The following is a 20,913-nucleotide window of genomic DNA, read 5'->3' on the forward strand; positions in this document are numbered from 1 at the left end:
ATCAATTTTATAGGTAGAATATATCCATGCGCAACAATATGAAACACTTTATTTTAAACTGCACTTAAAACAGAATCCTAGAAAAACATATCACTCTGTTATTTTAAAGTGGATGATTTGCCGAATGTGAAAGAAGAAAACAAAACAGGCTATCTAAAAGATAGTAGATCATTCAACGTTGATTTTTTCAAAAAGTAGTTGTCATTAGACAATAATTTGTACGAAGTGCGACACAACCGCAAATATTAATCTCAGCAATCACTGCAGCCTAATTGTAATTATATAATAAACGTATTCTCCAATTAGAAGCAAAAACGAAAGTACAAATTTAAAACATATGCATGGGATAATCCTGTATGTGCACTTTGTTGAAGCAAGGAAAAAGCTAATATACATAAAGAAAGTAAATTGAACTAACGTGTGTGGAACATAGTGTACACATATATAGGGCAAAATGTGCTCTTCCATTACCAGACATCCGTAGAACCGAAAGCAGACTCTAGTAAATCAATTCCACTAAATTGCGACATGGGGTTGAATAAAGAAGTAGTATACTGGATCAACATGTGTCAACAGTTTTCTGAAGTTCAGTTTCAACAAAACAGTGATAATTTAAATAGCTATGCATATGTGTTTACATACATAATAGTTCAAAATCAGTTAAATTAAATTGTAATAACTTATGTACACCAGAGTGATTGAAAATTATAGAATGTTGATTAGCCTACAATGAATGGGAGAGAGTAAGCGAGAAAGTTAGTGAAATGCAGGACCTGGCGATTTATGAAAAGTAAAACTCTCCGGATTCGTCCCCATCCCACCATGTGGTGTTGTTGAAAAAGGAGGATGGAAGAAAATATTGATATCTATACTTTTAATTTAAATATCTGCTTTCTCTAAGGAACCCATGCAAAATATAGAGAATTTGTTTTGTTTTCACAATTGGCAATTCACCAATATTTCAGAACAGGATCATACTAAATCATACTGGCAGGTTCCCATCGCGGATGACGCCGTATGTAAAGGTCATTCGACAACTATAGTGTCTTTGACGATATACTTGTGTACGAGCATTTCCGGGAATATCACTTTACAGATTTAATACCTTTTATCGACAAACTCTTAATGGCTAATATCACACCGAGCACCACCAAATGCAATATGGTATATAATGCATTTTGATCATTTAATAAGTTAGTCATAGCAGTTGCAACCCGGCCCTGAACAAATTCATTTGAAGAGAAGATTCTAAATCAGAAACAAAAAAAAAAAACATATCCCTTTGCTCTTTTGGTTAGTCGAGTTGTACAGGAAATTCTTACAGAATTATGTCGCTGTTTCTAGTCCGTTGACGGGCGTGGCTAGAGAAAGGCAAATCAATAAATGTGGCATCACGCCAGAATAGACATTAAAACAATCTTAGAGAAAAGTGGAGCAGTGCACCAACCGTAGATTTGCAAGAGGCTACAACACGAGAAGCCTTTGCGATTTGATTAAGATAGATTACAATTACCCGACACTAATGCAAAATGAAACAGCTGACACTGGAAGAAACTATACCGTGATGGAAAATGAGTAATATAATGGTGTATGGGAAACATTCACAGGTACCGTTTCGGAAAGGAATGTGTTATAGAAATGGATCACACGCCCTCGTGTAATGATCAGGTTTCTCATATTATTCACAACTAGCTTAAGTATAACTCTTACGCCTCAAAGTGAATCATTATATATATATATATATATATATATATATATATATATATATATATATATATATATATATATATATATATATATATATATATATATAATTGTTACAAACTAGAACAATGACTTGCGTTCTATAAACTGATACTGTGAGATAGACGGTGTGTATAGGAAGTGCATTCCAGTTTGCAATTGCACAGAGCCATATATCAAAATCCTTTATAATTTCGTTGCAACTATAAATCAATGATAATGTGTTTTGTAATTATGGATACAATGAGTTTTCAATAAATGTTTCTGATTGTTAGTATTTCAGTTCCATTACATCTTAAGCGAATCAATCCATTCATATTAAGAAATATCTTATCTAAAACGCCAGGGTCCATTTCCTCAATGATTTGTTTTGTTCATGTGAAGTTATTAATTTCTGGATTAATAGCGAGTTCCTCTGATTTGTGTGTCATATACCGATACCATTATCTGAATTATGGTTAAAATGGTAGAAACCAATTAAATCAGTACAGTGATTTTGATGAAATTCTACTGTTTCAGGTACAGGTAAAGAAATCATCCAATAGTTTATTAAACGAGACTTGGATATATTATATAATAATTGTTTTCTTTGTTATATCAGACATACGTTTCAATCTTTTCCCGCTGAATCCGCTGATTGTAATATTTTTTCTGTATTACCGCTGATATTTTCGCTATAATTGCACACAGTTTTTATATCGTATGTATCTTGTATTTCTCTCCTCCATCATATCAAAACTTTACCTTAATAACAAACACGCAGTAACTACTGGATTTGTATAAGAGAAGATTTTTATTATAGGACTCGAGCAGCTGTTTCTATTGACATATCTTATGATATTACACGGTACCTACTTTAGAGTAACAACATTTTATCCCGGCTCGCAACTATCAAATGAAACATGCTATTCTGTCTGTTTTAGCAACTCAAACATGCTAGCACTAATATCTGCGAATGTCTAAATTGTTTGTCTTAATGACATCATATTGATTGTTTAATGCAGATAGTTATTCCTAGTCCAATATTCCTTCACCATTCTTTCCCTTTATGTCTTCCAATCCGCACTACACACTGTGTCCTAAAAGTGCTTGTTTGACTATAAACAACGTCTCTTCCATGGAGTCGGGAAGATGAATTTTCGAAAAAATTGACTTATATGTTCCGATTCTAACTTTTTAACTGCTGTTTTATTTAGGTGTTTCTCACATATTTATTTGCCGAATCATAGGTATGACATGTTGCTAGGTTGTTGAATCCAACCGTCGACATGTATATTGACCACTTGGAAGAGTGACCAATACTGACACAAAGTGTTCTTCTTGTTAAATAAATAAATGAATAGATAAATAGATGAAGCTACAACTACACATTATTATTATAATTTGTAGTATCATCATTATCGAGGGCACCATCCATTCCACATGTTAAACACTAATCTGCAATACGTTTTATCAATTGTTATCTTTTACCATCATTTAAAGTTTATACCTGGCAGCAGAGGTATTACCCTGAAAAATAATATACTACTTTGACATTTCTTTCAATAAATAAGTCAAATACATATCAGTTTGGGTACTGATTAGGTTTCCTGCATACAATATGTTAGCTTGAAACAGAAATTGCATTTAGTTGTCACCATTAAACTACAGCTTGCAGTTTCTAATGTTTCCTACATACTTATTACGTGTTCTAGTGACCGCACGGTTCAATCGGACATTTTATCAAATTCTCATGCAGGAAAATTCATCTGGTTTTAAAATGTTGAACGCTTTTTGTGTACATAACGTTAGTAAATTATGTATAATTGTTATTTGAATTAACTATGGCATTCGCAATATTCCAATTAGTTTGATATGACATCACGAAGATGACCAACGTATCCTAACGTCATATGACTCAATAAATGCAACAGACACATTATAATACAAAGTCGATGTTTTTTGTGGATTTTAGGTTTGCACGGACATAATAAGGGTTAGCCATTCCATAGATATGTTTATGCAATTTGCATCTGTCTTCCATAAATTAGATGTTGAAAGACGACACGAAAATGAAGTACCAAGATCGCATCAGGAAACAGGTTTGTTGCTCTTTACTCGAAATTTAATTGGAACATGCTTTGTTCTTTGCTTGTCTTGATATCAACTTATGACAATCCTTATAATTGTTTTATGTTTCTTTGCTGCATTACGAAATATTATAAAAGGTATATCTCGGAAACAATTCCAAATGTTTTCCCCAAAACTGTAGGTATATCCTTAAATGAGTGTGCTACGAAAATATTGTTTTAACTGAATACTTCTCTTGGTTTCCCTTCTTGTGCCCGGTAACTTTTCAACATTGACATTCTATTATCACAGTGTTACCGTTATTACGATGCATTATAATAGTCAATATTTCTATTCCAAAGGAGCCTTTGTGTGCTTATCTGCTCGCTAAATGAACAATTTTGAACTTCTCCTACCAAAACCGTGTTTTGTGTGAGCATTATACTTTAATTCCTGGGAATATTATAGATGTTATCATAATTTGCATGTGGCTGATATTTACACACACACACACGCTCACACACACGCACGCACGCAGACACACACACACATATATATATTTATCTCTCTCTATCTCTCTCTCTCTCTCTCTCTCTCTATATATATATATATATATATATATATATATATATATATATATATATATATATATATATATATATATATAGATAGATAGATAGATAGATAGATAGATAGATAGATAGATAGATAGATAGACTGACAGACAGACAGACAGATAGATAGATAGATAGATAGATAGATAGATAGGTACGAAATAAAATGTGAGCATGACGGTATTTGAATTAAATACAAAAATGTAATGTACTTAAAAGAGGAATTTTTCAATCACGTGATAACTGGCGGCAATCGACAATTTACATCTCAGAGAGAAACGAGAGTAGGATCACATGTAAAGCAATTGAACTTTGTTCAATGGTTTTCTTCATCGATTTTCTCACGAACATGACGTTTGCCAATTTCATATTCTGCGAGATCTAATATATTTTACGTACTATAGAGTTATCTTATTATACAATGACATTGATATCTGTATTAAAGGATTTAAATTTCATGTTATTTCGCAAAATACACGGTAAAATATTATTCCAATCAACACTATTCATTTTATTTTTGCACGGATTAGCATACATTATTTTCTTCCTGTTATAAATAATATGAATTAATTTAGAATGGCTGTTGTAGGAACGAAAAGTTAAATTTGGGGCAGTCATTATTAAAATTTGTGCATTCAAAGTTTAAGTTTCAAACGAGTGGTGCCTTTTTTAATACTGAGCACTGAAATGTAGGCTAGAATTTATAGAATTGACGCCATACTTATGCATATTTAAACAGAGTGTTGCGTTCCATGCATTGTCATCTAGTGATGTTCTGTTCATTTGAAATAATAGGATGCAAAGATCATGACACTAATGTCAGATATGTTCAGATTAACATATACCGAACATTTTGTCAACTTAGATCAGGTAAAATTATAGAGATAGCTCAAAATTCACCCCTGCCGCTATAATACATTCCGAAAAAACGTTGCCTGACGCTCCACATCAAACTTCACCATTGTGTTACAATCTAAGTAGAACCCATGAACTGATTTGTTACATTTACTTACGTAAGGTCATGTTTGTCGTGAATGTGAAAACTTACCTCATACTGAAAGGAAGAAAAACATGTAATTAATGATGTGTCATTATTCAGACTCACTATAACAAGAGCAGGTAACATATGTTGTACGAAAAACGCAAGTTCTTTCATCTCAAGGAAGGAAATCACAATACATCATAGGAATGATATTAGACAGTATTATTATCATGGTACTAAAACTTTGAATGTGACGAATTCGTGTCTTATGTTAGTTTCTATCATTAGAGCAATTTTGCTCGGGAGCTCTTAACTCTTTACTCAGATGACGCATGTGCTATTTGAAGCATTTGATAATACGAACAAGGTACTCGCTTACTTGTTTATTGGGATGTAATTATGCAAGTACTTTTATAGAATTATTTTTGGAGCTAAAATTATATAGCATTATTCCATTCGTTATCATGAAAAGATCGTAAGATAGAATGATAGTTAACGACCTTATATTTCAGATACAAAGAAAAATGAGATTCCTATGAGATCAGTGAAAAGGATAAATATATTGCGATGTTTTACTTTGAAAATCACTAGACGATTATCATGGCTCCTTTATATTACTTTTGAAATCTCCATTCATTAAGTATAATTTAGAGCAATCATATCAAATACGAGCGGATCAAAAAGGATAATGGATCGGAATACCGGTGAAATTTTAATATGAGAAAATTATGGGTGAAATACGAAAAGCAAATGCGTTCAATAGGAACCTGAAAATATTAGAATCTAACACTTTTGTAGCAAACACATGCAATATGGTATGTCAGTTGGACATTTGTGGGCATTATTTTCACCAAATGCGCGGCAGTCAAAGAGTATATAAGATAATGAGAGATTGAACCTAAATCACATTTTACCAGGAAAAGATATAATTCGTTTCGTTGTTTCAACAGTATGTTACGGCATCGTGTGTTCTCCTTATATATATATATATATATATATATATATATATATATATATATATATATATATATATATATATATATATATATATATATATATATATATATAATATATTTATAGGACAACTTCCAAACACATGCACATTTAAGTTTCCCTTCAATGTTAGCCTAGAATATATTACAAAATTGCTACTCTCAATTTATAGAATTGTTGACGCCATACTTAAGCATATTTAAACAGAGTGTTGCGTTCCATGGATTGTCATCTAGTTATGTTCTGTTCACTTGAAATAATAGGATGCAAAGATCGTGACACTAATGTCAGATATGTTCAGATTAACATATACCGAACATTTTGTCAACGTAGATCAGGTACAGTTATAGAGATAGCTCAAAATTCACCCCTGCCGCTATAATACATTCCGAAAAAACGTTGCCTGAAGCTCCACATCAAACTTCACCATTGTGTTACAATCTAAGTAGAACCCATGAACTGATGTGTTACATTTACTTACGTAAGGTCATGTTTGTCGTGAATGTGAAAACTTACCTCATCCTGAAAGGAAGAAAAACATGTAATTAATGATGTGTCATTATTCAGACTCACTATAACAAGAGCAGGTAACATATGTTGTACGAAAAACGCAAGTTCTTTCATCTCAAGGAAGGAAATCACAATACATCATAGGAATGATATTAGACAGTATTAATATCATGGTACTAAAGCTTTTAATGTGACGAATTCGTGTCTTATGTTAGTTTCTATCATTAGAGCGATTTTGCTCGGGAGCTCTTAACTCTTTACTCAGATGACGTATGTGCTATTTGAAGCATTTGATAGTACGAACAAGGTGCTCGCTTACTTGTTTATTGGGATGTAATTATGTATGTACTTTTATAGAATTATTTTTGGAGCTAAAATTATATAGCATTATTCCATTCGTTATGATGAAAAGATCGTAAGATAGAATGATAATTAACGACCTTATATTTCAGATACAAAGAAAAATGAGATACCTATGAGATCAGTGAAAAGGATAAATATATTGCGATGTTTTACTTTGAAAATCACTAGACGATTATCATGGCTCCTTTATATTACTTTTGAAATCTCCATTCATTAAGTATAATTTAGAGCAATCATATCAAATACGAGCGGATCAAAAAGGATAATGGATCGGAATACCGGTGAAATTTTAATATGAGAAAATTATGGGTGAAATACGAAAAGCAAATGCGTTCAATAGGAACCTGAAAATATTAGAATCTAACACTTTTGTAGCAAACACATGTAATATGGTATATCAGATGGACATTTGTGGGCATTATTTTCACCAAATGCGAGGCAGTCAAAGAGTATATAAGATAATGAGAGATTGAACCTAAATCACATTTTACCAGGAAAAGATATAATTCGTTTCGTTGTTTCAACAGTATGTTACGGCATCGTGTGTTTTCCTTATATATATATATAAGTATTTATAGGACAACTTCCAAACACATGCACATTTAAGTTGCCCTTCAATGTTAGCCTAGAATATATTACAAGATTGCTACTCTCAACGTGAAACTAATCATTCAACAGGGTATCCGCTACGCTGTAGTTCGTTAAACAATGATAAATACGTACCAATTTATATGGTTCAATAGAGGAAGAAGGAACTAACACACTATTTAAAGTATGATTGAGCATTTCACCTCATATGCTATCCTTTTATATGCATTCACACAAAAATTGAAAACCTGACATGTCTTAATTGCACTTATATGTTGTTATATACATAGTGAATGTTACTTGAGGCATAAAAATGAGATACTCCTCTATACGCATGTATTTATCAATCTATCTCAATCACAAGAGACATCCATCCATACATACATACATACATGCATGCATGCATGCATGCATGCATGCATACATACATACATACATACATACATACATACATACATACATACATACATACATACATAGTATTACTATGTATGTGTGCATCTTTTGAATAACCGATTAGACAAATATACTAATCAGTTAGATAATTATTTCTGAGGTTTGGATGATTTCTACAAAAAGATCAGACAACCCCTTGGTTATCCCAATGTCATCATATCATATCCATTATCCCACAAAACTTTGCCCACACTCTTGTTCGTCATACCATTTGCATTTTACCAGGAAACGTTAGCCCCACCATTTCCCTTCAAACCTTGTGCATTGCGACAATAATAATTTGGTTTCTGATCGTTTTCCTTTAGCAGCAGAGAGGGTGAACAGACCATATAATTCCGACAAAACAAATAAAACAAACAAATAAAATCATCTCGTAGAAGGTCAAGATTTTACAAATGAACTTTTCCTTGAGATGTTTTATTTCTGTAACGGACGAGTATACTAATAAAACCTCAGTTTGAAATAGTAGCTGAAAAAATAAAGTACTATACGTGTTTATTTATTACTTGTTCATTTTTTTGACGACCAACGTTGGTAGGTACCCTCTCTGCTGCTCCTCTTCTGCTGATATTAATTAAATTATTATGTTAAAATGATACATCCAGAACCTCATACTGCAAGAACAGCTCGAGAACGATTAGAAGCAATTAAAAATTTCTTCCTGTCAAAGACTCATTTAGAAAAAAATCTACAAGCGCAGCAAGAAGCAAAAGTTGAGTATGAAGAAGACACTAAAAAACTGTTTAAACCCGTCACTGCAGCTACTGAGAAAGTTGCAACTGTCATCAAAGAAGATCTTCTTCCGGTATCAGAAAAAATAGCAAGAAGAACTAAACAGGCAAAGAAGATTTTACGAGACCTTCCACCTGGCATAGCCAGGGAAATAGCTGCAGCTCAACCTCCACCTGTTGGTGAGGAAATACTTGAAGGTATTGGAGAACTTCGTACTGAAGTCGCCGATGTGAGAAAAAAACTTGCATCTAAATTCAAATCAGGAGGAGAGAGCTTAAAAATTAATTGCAAGATGTAACGAAGGAGTTGTTGAGGAAATTAGAAATATTGAAAGAGATAAATTACCTGAGATGATATCAAAAAATGTATCTAATAAATCTAATTTTTTAAAACCCTTTTATGGAAATACAAGTGATGATAATTTCATTAAATGGATATATCGCGTATATTACAATAAAAAACAAGCTAGAGGTCAAGAATTTAAAAGATTTAATGAAGAAGTAAATAGACTTAGAGGGAGACGGGAACAACTAGGACAAGGAGAGTTCTCCCAGTATCAGCTTCCTCCGCCTCTGCAACAAATAGAACAACAGCAATCTTCTTCGCCGCAGCAAAGGTTGAAGTCGGAAATTAAAAAGGCTAAAGAGTCACTTAAATCATACTCCTCGAAGAAAATTTCTTCACCTTTACATAAAATTTCTGCACCGGATGTAACATTTACACCGACAGATTCACCACATGGATTTCGAGAAGGTGACTCACCCCCGGCCACCACTGAAGTACTTACTCCGGTAATGCAACCACCAGTATTTAAAACACCTCAAGATGAACCTAAAACAGGATCTGGTTTATGTCCTGATAATATCATCAATGACGTGTCACGGTTAGAAGTTCTCATAGGAGGAAAACGTGCCGGAAATAATTCACCAGAAATAACCAATGAAGCAGCTGATATTTGTCGGCGACTATTTCAAGGTGGTATCATGGATATTGGCGTTTACCGAGAACTTATCGATGAGCTCGTTGATGATTAGTTGTTAGATAAATGGTAAATAAAATAAGATGATTGTGCATGATAATCATCGTAAACCCACACAGGTTAGAGCGGTAAACTCACGATTACCAATCTATAGTGTTATTTACGGAGATGGACTTGGTGATGTCATTCGGGGATTATTCACGAGGATAGCTCCAAAAGTAGCACCTGTTGCAAAACAATTATCGATGAAGGCTATTGATATTGTTCGTGATAAAGCTCCTGATGCAATTGTCAATGTTGCTGGTAAGGCGTTCTCGGCGATCAAAGAAAGATTAGCACGATTATTGCGACGAAAACAACAACCACCGGTGAAACTGGCAAGTACTGAGGTGATGCCCGCAGATGTCAGTAAAATAATAAATCAGGCTGCAAATCAAAAACTAGCGGCGTTAGCAGATCAAGGACTCGGTGAATCTGGAAATAATATCTCAAGTTTGATATCCGGAGCTGGAACTTTCCGAGGTGGAATTTCCCGAAGGCGGTGATCAACGTGTTAGACGAAAAATAATTATAATAAAATGTTCAAGCGCGTATCCGACACAGCATTTGACATGGAAGCACCCGTCCTTAAGGATGAATCTGTACGTGATTATCAATTTTATTCCTATGACGCAAAACAACCAGATCAACGTGGAAGAATTGAACTACAAGTTCATGACACAAGTAGATACTTTTTACCCGCTGATGCCTTTCTTGAGGTAGAAGGTACAATTATAAAAACGGATGATACTAATTACTTAGATCCAGTAAAAATTGGTGTTGTCAACAACGGGATCATGGCATTATTTAGTGGCGCTACATATATGATTGATGGAAAAAATATTGAATCAATTCAGAATGCTGCCGACGTTGCTACAACAATAATAGGATTAGCAAGATATTCTGATGATTATACAAGATCAGCAGGTCCCACAATGATGTTTGTGAAAGATAACTCCGATAACCCTGAAAGTGATCCGTACAATATAAGACGACCAAGAAATTTTGCCGATAACGCTGATGCTGATATGTGGCCGGTGGTTCATGGTTCTATCGAAAATTTCAACTTGGGATTTGCAGCACGTAAAAATATGTTGCTAGGAGGCAATAGAGGTTTCTCATGTACAATTCCACTATCGCATATTTTTGGATTTTGCAGGAATGTTAAAAAGGTTATTTTTGGAGCTAGACACACGGTTGTTCTTGTAAGAAAGAGCGATGATAATGATGCTCTGTGGAGACCCGTTGGTGATGCTGGTAAAGTAATATTATCGAAACTTTCACTGTGGATGCCGGTAATGACTCAAACGATCGCAGAAGAACAAAGATTGATTTCTTTCATGGATGCAGGTGGTAAATCCTTGTTGTCATGGTTAACAACAAGCACGGATAGCATGCAAACTAACGTTAACGGTCAGTTTACATGGCATATAGCATCACAACAGGGTGTTTCTGCACCACGACATATTTTTATTGCTTTTCAGAGAACCGATCGTTTAAACTCACAAACTCACTCTCATATGATATTTGACCAACTAGGTCTCACAGATATTTCTTTACGGATAAACGGACAACAGGAACCAACAGAAAATGTACAACTAAATTATGCACTAAATCACATAGGACGTGCATATCATCGTTTGATGTCATTTATGGGACGTGATCAAAATGTTGATACTGGGTTGCAAATATCACAACTAGATTTTAAAAAATTGTATCCGATTTATCATTTTGCATTAGAACATCTTGATCTATCAAAACAATCTGCCGTTGATATACATCTCAAAGCAACATTAAATACCGGTGGTGTTGATTACAGAGCGATCGCTGTCATACTTAGCGACAAAGCCATGTTACTTGAAGGTGGTAGTGGTCGAATGAGAGTTGTTGATGCACCGGTGGAAAATATGTAATCGTGTTATTTAGAAAAATATTATTTATATAAAAATGTCGTACAGTCATGTTAATGTTACTCTGACCCCCGGTCAGGTAAAAAAGCTACAATCAAAAACCGCCAACAAATGCGGAACTAAAATATCACTAAAACGAGATCAGATTAGTGGTGGTCCAAACACATTATCGTTGACAAATAATCAGATTAAACATTTCAATAAAGCCCTAGAATCAAAAACTGGAGTTCAATTCCATCTCTCCCCGAGCGCCATCAAAGACATGGTTAAAACCGGTGGTATATTCCCATTTCTTGCGGCCATTCCGGCATTAATAGCTGCAGCTGCTCCAGTCGTAGCAAAAGCAGTTGCGTTAGGTGCTGCTGGAGCGGCGGGTAAAAAAGTTTTCGAAAAAGTTACTGGTGGACGATATAACAAAAAAAAGGGACGCGGTCTAAGATTGCCAGGATCTCGTTGGGGGAGAGGCCTAAGGCTTCCAGGGTCACTTCGTTAGACGTTCCAGCATCAAATTTTGATTTACTTGATGCTGCTAAAAAATTAAAAATATCCGCCTTTAGAGGTGTTTTTATGCGAGATCAATTACCGATACAACCAAACAAACTCGAAACAGGTATTATTAATCTCGATGAACGTTCCGGACCCGGTACTCATTGGGTATCATACGCGGTTGATCCGCGTGGAATTGTTTATTTTGATTCGTACGGGTTAGCTCCACCCGTTGAATTTATCAAGTATGTCGCACCACTCCACGCAACAACTAGAGGTTCCAAAGTTTGGTATTCAACGCTACCCACACAAACAATGACAGATCCGCCAATATGCGGCCGTGAAGTAATTAATGTACTCGACGCTATATCAAAATCATCCAGGCCGCCACATAAAGTCGTGCACGATTATACAAGCAACCGATTTGTTGCGCGTAAAGCATTTTAAACAACAGGTCTTATTATAATGGTTGACATTTACGGAAGATCTTCTTCACGCGTTAAGAAAAAGTCCGGCGACGTTGATCTGTCGAAGTATGTGACTAAGGATGACCTCGCTGATATCATGAACCTGGCTGGAGTTGACCCAGATGAAGTTGTTATTTTTCAGGATCGATATGGTAAACTAAAAACCAGCAATATCAAATGGAATGATATAGTTCGACGAGTACTCGGTGCAGTTACGGATAATATTCCCGTGTTTACTGACGGTGGTAGAATCAGAGATTCAAGTATGTCACTTAAAACCATCAGAGATGAAATTGCAAAAAGTGTTGCTAATCGCGTGAGAAACACCGGTGACACAATGATGGGTGAACTTAGCATGAACGGGAACAAAATAGTAGTTTTAAGAGATCCAACATCCGACGAAGACGCAGCAACAAAAAAATACGTCGACGTCATCTATGGCACCGTAGACGGTAAATTATCCACGTTACGGGCTGAGTATGACGTTCACGCAGGAGCTTTTGGAAGATTTCGAAGAAATTTTCAAAAAATCGATGATGCCATAGATAAATTCTTTGGTACTCCACGCGCCATTGACATGAAACTTTCTGATATCAAAACTGACCTAGACACGATCAAACAAACACAGCAAGACGTCGTAGCGGGAATTCCTGAGATTGTCAACAAAACCAATTTGATTAAAATTTCAGCTGGAATAACTCCCGGGCATATCACAAACATCGTATGCAAGGTATCATCGGGATTTGCAACATGGTCGCAGCAAAATAATACTATCAAATATACCGCAACAGTCACTGGCGTGAACAGGCTGTCTGTGTTTAGTGCTGCAAAATTTGAAATATTTACAACGTTTCCATGGCGTCATTCCACCGACAGGTTTTCCGGGGTTGTATCTGTTGTATTAAATAGCGGAACCGAAGAAATATTTATTCTGGAAGCAGATGATAAGAAATTAACCGCAACATCCTTCTGGTGGTGTTTGGAATTTGTAGCTGAAACACCTCAATTGGTTACTGCATAAAAATATATGGACGGTGCACAATACAGATACAATCAAGCACGTGAATGGCAGGCGGCGCTAAAAGATCAAGTCGATCAATATACAGCAAAAGTAAAAAAATATCGACGACGATTGGTTATCGTTGATGTGATTGTTTATTCAGTATCCGCTGTTGTTGCTGGAACCGGTGTAATATTATCAGCGTTGACAACGATGGCACCAGTAGCTGTAACTATTTGTATTTCAGCAGCAACAACTAATGCAGGTGTGCTTAATATCATCACAAAAAAAATATGTACTTGTACGAACGAAAAATTATCCGATTACAAAATAAAATTACATACAGCGACGGTAGCATACTCGAAATTATCCTCGTTGTTATCAGCGAGTCTCAGTGATGGAATTATATCTGATTTCGAATTTTCAATGATAACCAAAATATACGACGAAGGTATCGGTATTAAAGATACAAGTATCAATAATGACAGAATTACTCCAGCAGATCGTGACCAACACAACTCCGCCAAAGATAACGATGATCTCGGTAAGTTCAATTAATCCTGAATTTAGTGTTAATTTTCCCACTGCAATTCCAGTAAAAGAAATAGCACTAGCACAATTACGAGTATATTACAGCTGGCCAAATATCAGATCAAAATCATTTAATGGTACACCAGCAAATAATTCGCTCGTATTTGCTAACAAGAACAAACCCGATGGAACACCTGACTGGGTTGTTGTTGGAATACCAACCGGCAGTTACGAGATTGAAGAGATCAGTGAGGAATTTGCGCGTAGAATAAAATCAATAACGGGAAAAGAATCAAAAATATCAATTAATGTTCATGAACCCACCCTGTCCTGGACGATTGAAATAAACTCGCCTGATTATGCTGTTGATATTTATCAATCCACGATAAGATCCGTACTAGGATGGCCTGAAATATCACCACCGATAACACCGATACCACCAGAACCGAAAAAGTCTGATTATGTCACGGATAGGCAATCATATCATGAAATTAATCCATCATACGGGGAAAAACTACGTATTTTAAAAGGTAAATCAATGCTCAGAAGGGTTTTAATTCACGATTTTGATGAGTTATGGGCTTTAAGCAATTCCGGGGAAAAAGCAAATAGTTTTGTTATTTATCGGAGTGATATTATTGAATATTTTCAGGAAATCAATCAAGAATGTAAAAAACAACTAGATCAACTGAATCAATATTTTAACGAACATATTTTTGACATATCAGCGTCATCGCGTGAAAAAATCATCACGCGTGTGGAAATATTAAATCAGCTTATATCAGATATGGAATATATTAATAACCGAATAGTTCAGGCGATGCTTAGTTTAGAATTTTCTGAAGGAACTTTTGCAAAAATATGGTTAGATAAATATAAATTAACAGAAGCCGATGTACCAAATTTTAAATTTCTCGGGTATAGTGTAACCGAGTTAAGAAAATCTGTCAGTGATGTCATTGATGAGTTTTTTCCTAAAATACTCGATGCATGGAGAAAATTAATTCCACCAGCAGCTGTTCTTAGACATGATAATGATCCACAAGGCGGCGGAAGACACGTATCTCCGGGGATCGTTAATATAACACCGACGGTCGCGGTCAATCTGGTTTGTGACGTAATCGATGGCAGCTATCAAATAGATCTCGGAAGATCAAATCAAGCTCAACAAGGATACATCCTGTACACGTTCACACCACAAGTTCCCCCTGGAAGTTTAATCGTGCAAGAACCAACTAATCCTGTGTATTTGCGGTGTCACAATAATATGTTAACACGAATCAATTTTAAGCTCACAGACCACCTTAATCGCTTAATTGACATACGTGAAGAAGAGCTTGTAATAAATCTGTATGTGAAATCTTAAGGATTTCTGTCCTAAGGATTTCTGTCCTAAGGACTTTTATCGTAGATCTTCATGTAATGGAGGGTTTTTACACACGAGGATTTCTTAACAGTTAGAAAAACATTTGTAACAGAGATCAGACTCAAATTCGATCAACTTAAAAAAATAAATAAAAAAATATTTTATTATTACTGGCACAAATTAATCGGCCTAGGCAACTAAAAAAGCTGGTCGATGAAAGTAAAAATTAAAATTTCTATCACAAAAAAAATAAGATTTATTAATTTTCCTGATTTTTATTATTTTTTTACTGAAATTGTACGAATTACTTGATTTTGACTACCAACTACCCCGTCAGAAACATAAAAATGCACGAATTACTTGATTTTGACTACCAACTACCCCCTCAAAAACATAAAAATGTACGAATTACTTGATTTTGACTACCATCTACCCCGTCAGAAATAAGAAATTCTAACCTTGTCAAATTGTTCCTAATAAATTTTATTTATTATAAATTAATTTTATTTATTAATAATATTATTTTTACTGAGATTTTTATTTTTTTTTTACTAAAATACAACGAAATTGCTCAATTTTCCTGATTTTGACTACCAACTACCCCGTCAGAAATCAAGTAATTCGTGCATTTTTCTTTGATTTTGACTACCAACTACCCCGTCAGAATCAAGTAACTCGTGCATTTTTCTTGATTTTAGTATAAAAAAAAATAAATCCTCGGTAAAAATAATATCATTAATAAATAAAATTAATTTATAATAAATAAAATTTATAATAAATAAAATTTATAATAAATAAAATTTATTAGGAACAATTTGACAAGGTTAGAATTACTTGATTTTGACTACCAATACACGTGGTCAGCGTTGACATGGACCCCAGTTACCAAAACTTTCATTTTCATTATCACCAGTAACGAAGTTACTCTGGATCGTTTCACCAGTAACGAAGTTACTCTGGATCGTTTCACCAGTAACGAAGTTACTTTCTAACATAATTTTTCTTAATAGTCTTATGCGAGTACTAATCGTTTTCTTTGCCTCATACTCGTGGGATAATAACGACTTAATTCTTTCTACGGCGGCAGAGAGAGGAACGAACTCCTTCACATGATCATCTTCTACGGTAGCTAGCGACTGAAACATTGCCGCCTGAATCCGTTTCATGAGCCTGTATTCAGATGATAGTGTGTGTGTCCCCTGGGTTTTACGTTCTTGTAAAATCTCAAAGTCAGAAACTATTTTTTTCAGGATTAAGTTCATCAGATATATTAATTCCATCTTTTTTCAATTTTTTAATAGCAACAATTACATCATTGATATTTTCATGGTTCATTATATAATATATAAATCTTTAAAATAAAAAAAAATATCCCAGAACCCCTATCGAGTGTATTAGCGAGTTCGTCGGGATGTTTCAAGGACAGCACAACCAAGAACTCGTAGCTTGCCACCGCAATCTACCAAGTTCATTAGGCAAATATTCCCTCTACGAGAGCCCCTAACCCGCCAAACAACGGTCTAGAAGGCCCAAGAGGGAGGACGGCACAATCCTCATTAAACTCGTAGCTTGCCACCGCAATCTACCAAGTTTAGAGGATATACACATAACATATAACTAACTAAGGACGGCACAAGGACAGCACAATCCTCATTAAACTCGTAGCTTGCCACCGCAATCTACCAAGTTTAGAGGATATACACATAACATATAACTAACTAAGGACAGAACAATCCTCATTAAACTCGTAGCTTGCCACCGCAATCTACCAAGTTTAGAGGATATACACATAACATATATACAATGAAATGGTTATATACAATGAATGAAGAGCCCCTATCGAGTGTATTAGCGAGCTCAGATTATGAATGAAGAGCCCTTATCGAGTGTATTAGCGAGCTCAGATTATGCATTGGACGGCACAAACATATAACTTAACTAAGGACAGTACAAACATACACGCTCAGCAAAAACCCACCCACAATAATTAATCCAGTGGGTGATACGAAAATATGTATCACCCACAAGTCAATATTGTGGGTGGGAATTTTGCTGAGCGGGGGGGGGGGTTGCGGTTCCCCCCACTATTATAAAAATCGCAATTATGCGTACACCACCGACAAATTGTCAGCCATGGGGGTTTGATCCTGGACCGCGAGCGTCACAGTCCAATACCATACTAATTGAGCTATCAAACCTTGTTACGAACATATGTTTTGGAAGTTAATATATAGTTAGCTATATAGCTAAGGAACCAATATTTATACTAAACAGCGGTTTCTGAATAATAACAGTTTCTGTACTTATAACAGTTTCTGAATAATAACAGTTTCTGAATAATAACAGTTTCTGTATTTATAACAGCGGTTTCTGAATAACAACAGTTTCTGTATTTATAACAGCGGTTTTCCTAGGCAGACTGCGAATCAATAATAGCAGTGGCATGAACACACCTGCAGATCGATTACCATGACAACGGTTTCTGTTCTACACACAGCTTCCTGCGGATCAATAACATTGTCATGATCTCTCGTAATGTTGTGTCATGGGAAATATTTAAAAACCATAAATAATACTTCTACGAGCAATTATTTACGATGTAATTAGTTCAACTGACTAATTACGATCATAAAAAATCAAAAATCTACGAAGAAAACTATATATTACAAAGTAATCTCCCTTTTATATAATCAAAATTCAGTAGTGTATGGAGGACCTACTGTGACATAAATTAAAAAAATTAATTCAATGTGGTGATGATAGTTAATAATGTGGTGATGATAGTTATTGATACTGAAAGATGATTTTCTGCTTATATTTTTTCGAGAAAGCTGTTTTATATATATTTTCTGCCTCTCTTTGCACTGATTGCGAGTGAATATCAAAATATTTCGCAGCCGCGTTCATAGACTGAAATATAATTTCTTTGCCAGTTTCTATGTTTGTGGAAATTACTACCCTCTTTCCGATTGTCTTACATCTTCCTGTATTTGCACGTGTATTATTCTCGCTGTGAGAGATAGCTTGTAAATTGGATAAACTATTGTTTTGAGGATTTCCATCAATATGATCAATAACAAGACCGTCATTGATCATCCCATTATGACATTCATACGTAAATCTATGACACAGATAATGTTTCTTTCCAATTGTAAATCTAAGATAACCAAACTTATTAATATAACCAACTTGTCTCTTCAACTTGCAGTGTCTGATGATACCATTAATATTTGATTCATAGTTTGTTATGACAGGATGTGGGACAAATATATTTTGCTCCATTATAATAATATTATACGTTTAAATCAGTGTTTGTCTGAAATCTTGATATATAATCCCTCACGGATTTTATAGCGTTTTCACCGCTATTATTTTTTTTGTCATAATATCTTTTAAGTTCTCTGAACCGTTTTTCGCCGCACTTTCCACATAATTCTGTTTTTCCTCGCACTCCAATACCACACCGTAGACATGGTATTGGTCCTAGACTTCCTCGTCGTATGTTTTGTGAGTGCATCCAACAAAATTCCTTTCTACAGGATTTGTTGCATCGATTTACTGAGCCGATCATCAACCATCTACATTGAGACATTGTATATATATATATATATATATATATATATATATATATATATATATATATATATATAATTTTCTTTATTTAAGTATTTGTTTTAATTATATGAACGAGTTTGAGAGATTATCCCAAACTAGGCCTGTTAAATATAAATTCAACCTTGACAGATTATCTTCTGACTTGCCAGTACGAGATTTGGTTGATCCGAAAAATAAAAGTTTGATCTCGAAAATTCACGACGCCAAGAAAGAATTTTACACGGATGGTGCATCTCATACATGGTCAACGTTCAAGATCATACGCAACACTGTCATGGACGCTACAATGAACGACAAGCGAGCGGCAACTATCATTAACTACATCGCTGAATACGAGGGCAATCAAAAATATTTCTTCAGAGTACAATTTATTGTATTAACAGAAACAGGTAGTTGGATTATCCGTGACAAATATGATCCTGTCCTTGGCAATAATAAAACTATCATATTAAGTAAAAATTCCAGACCGGGTCTACTGACGGGTATTGACAAACCGTATTATGAACGAGCGTATCCTGTAACAGCGGTTATTTATGGAATCTATGAGATAAATAAAAAACCCAACGTTGATAAACTAGCGCCGATGAAATTTTCAAGGTTAAATTGTGTAGCCGAACGAGTAATAGAACACTTTACAAACGTGATGCGTGGAAATGGATTAACTGATTTAAGGCGTGAAAAAATAAACTCGTGGGCTGATTCAGTTAAGGATACCGGTGCTACAATAAAAGATGTTGCTGAGTTAGGAAAAATATTAAAATTTCCAATAACTGTGGCGACAATAACGGGAGAAGTACTGTACCAATCAAAATATAAATCGAAAGGAGCTCCAATAAATATTATCGATCATAACGCGCACGCATGGACTAACGCGGTAGCAATATTTCCACGTGATCGAACTGTTAGATTTTACCCCACAGATAGTATGTTTGATTTTATCAACGAAATAAGTAAAACCGATCCTGTATCGGTATGGTTATTTAAAAGTAATGAGGAGGGTGAATTTGATCAGTTTGTCAAACCGAACGGTGAAATATATCGCACAGAATCCCTCCATGACGAGATGAAAAATCTTGCGACGTTTTTCAAGTACAAGCACGCGGAAAATACTGACAAATTACTAACTAATTGTTTTACCGTTCCATCTGTTGCGGTTCATTTCGCCAGAGAGAGAAATTCATGGAAACCAACACGATTTGATTTACTCGAGGACGTACGCGCAAGTTGCGTCGAATATGGACATGGCGGATTATGGAATACCAAATACAATTACAATGATGTTATTTCGGTTGATATGGTTGCATGTTATCCAGGAAGTTTTCTGGGATACGGAGATTGTTCTACGTACTTTGAAAGATTTGGTCACCCTACAAACGAGATGACGCGAGTGGCAATTAATGGACCATTACCTGATTTTGATCTGACTGGATTCGCCTGTATTGAATCATTCGAGTTTAACGAAAATCTTCACAAGATTTGTTATGTTTGGT

Source organism: Sinohyriopsis cumingii, unplaced genomic scaffold (assembly GCF_028554795.1).
Source record: "Sinohyriopsis cumingii isolate HCF-2022 unplaced genomic scaffold, ASM2855479v2 utg000426l, whole genome shotgun sequence".
In the NCBI taxonomy this organism is placed as follows: domain Eukaryota; kingdom Metazoa; phylum Mollusca; class Bivalvia; order Unionida; family Unionidae; genus Sinohyriopsis; species Sinohyriopsis cumingii.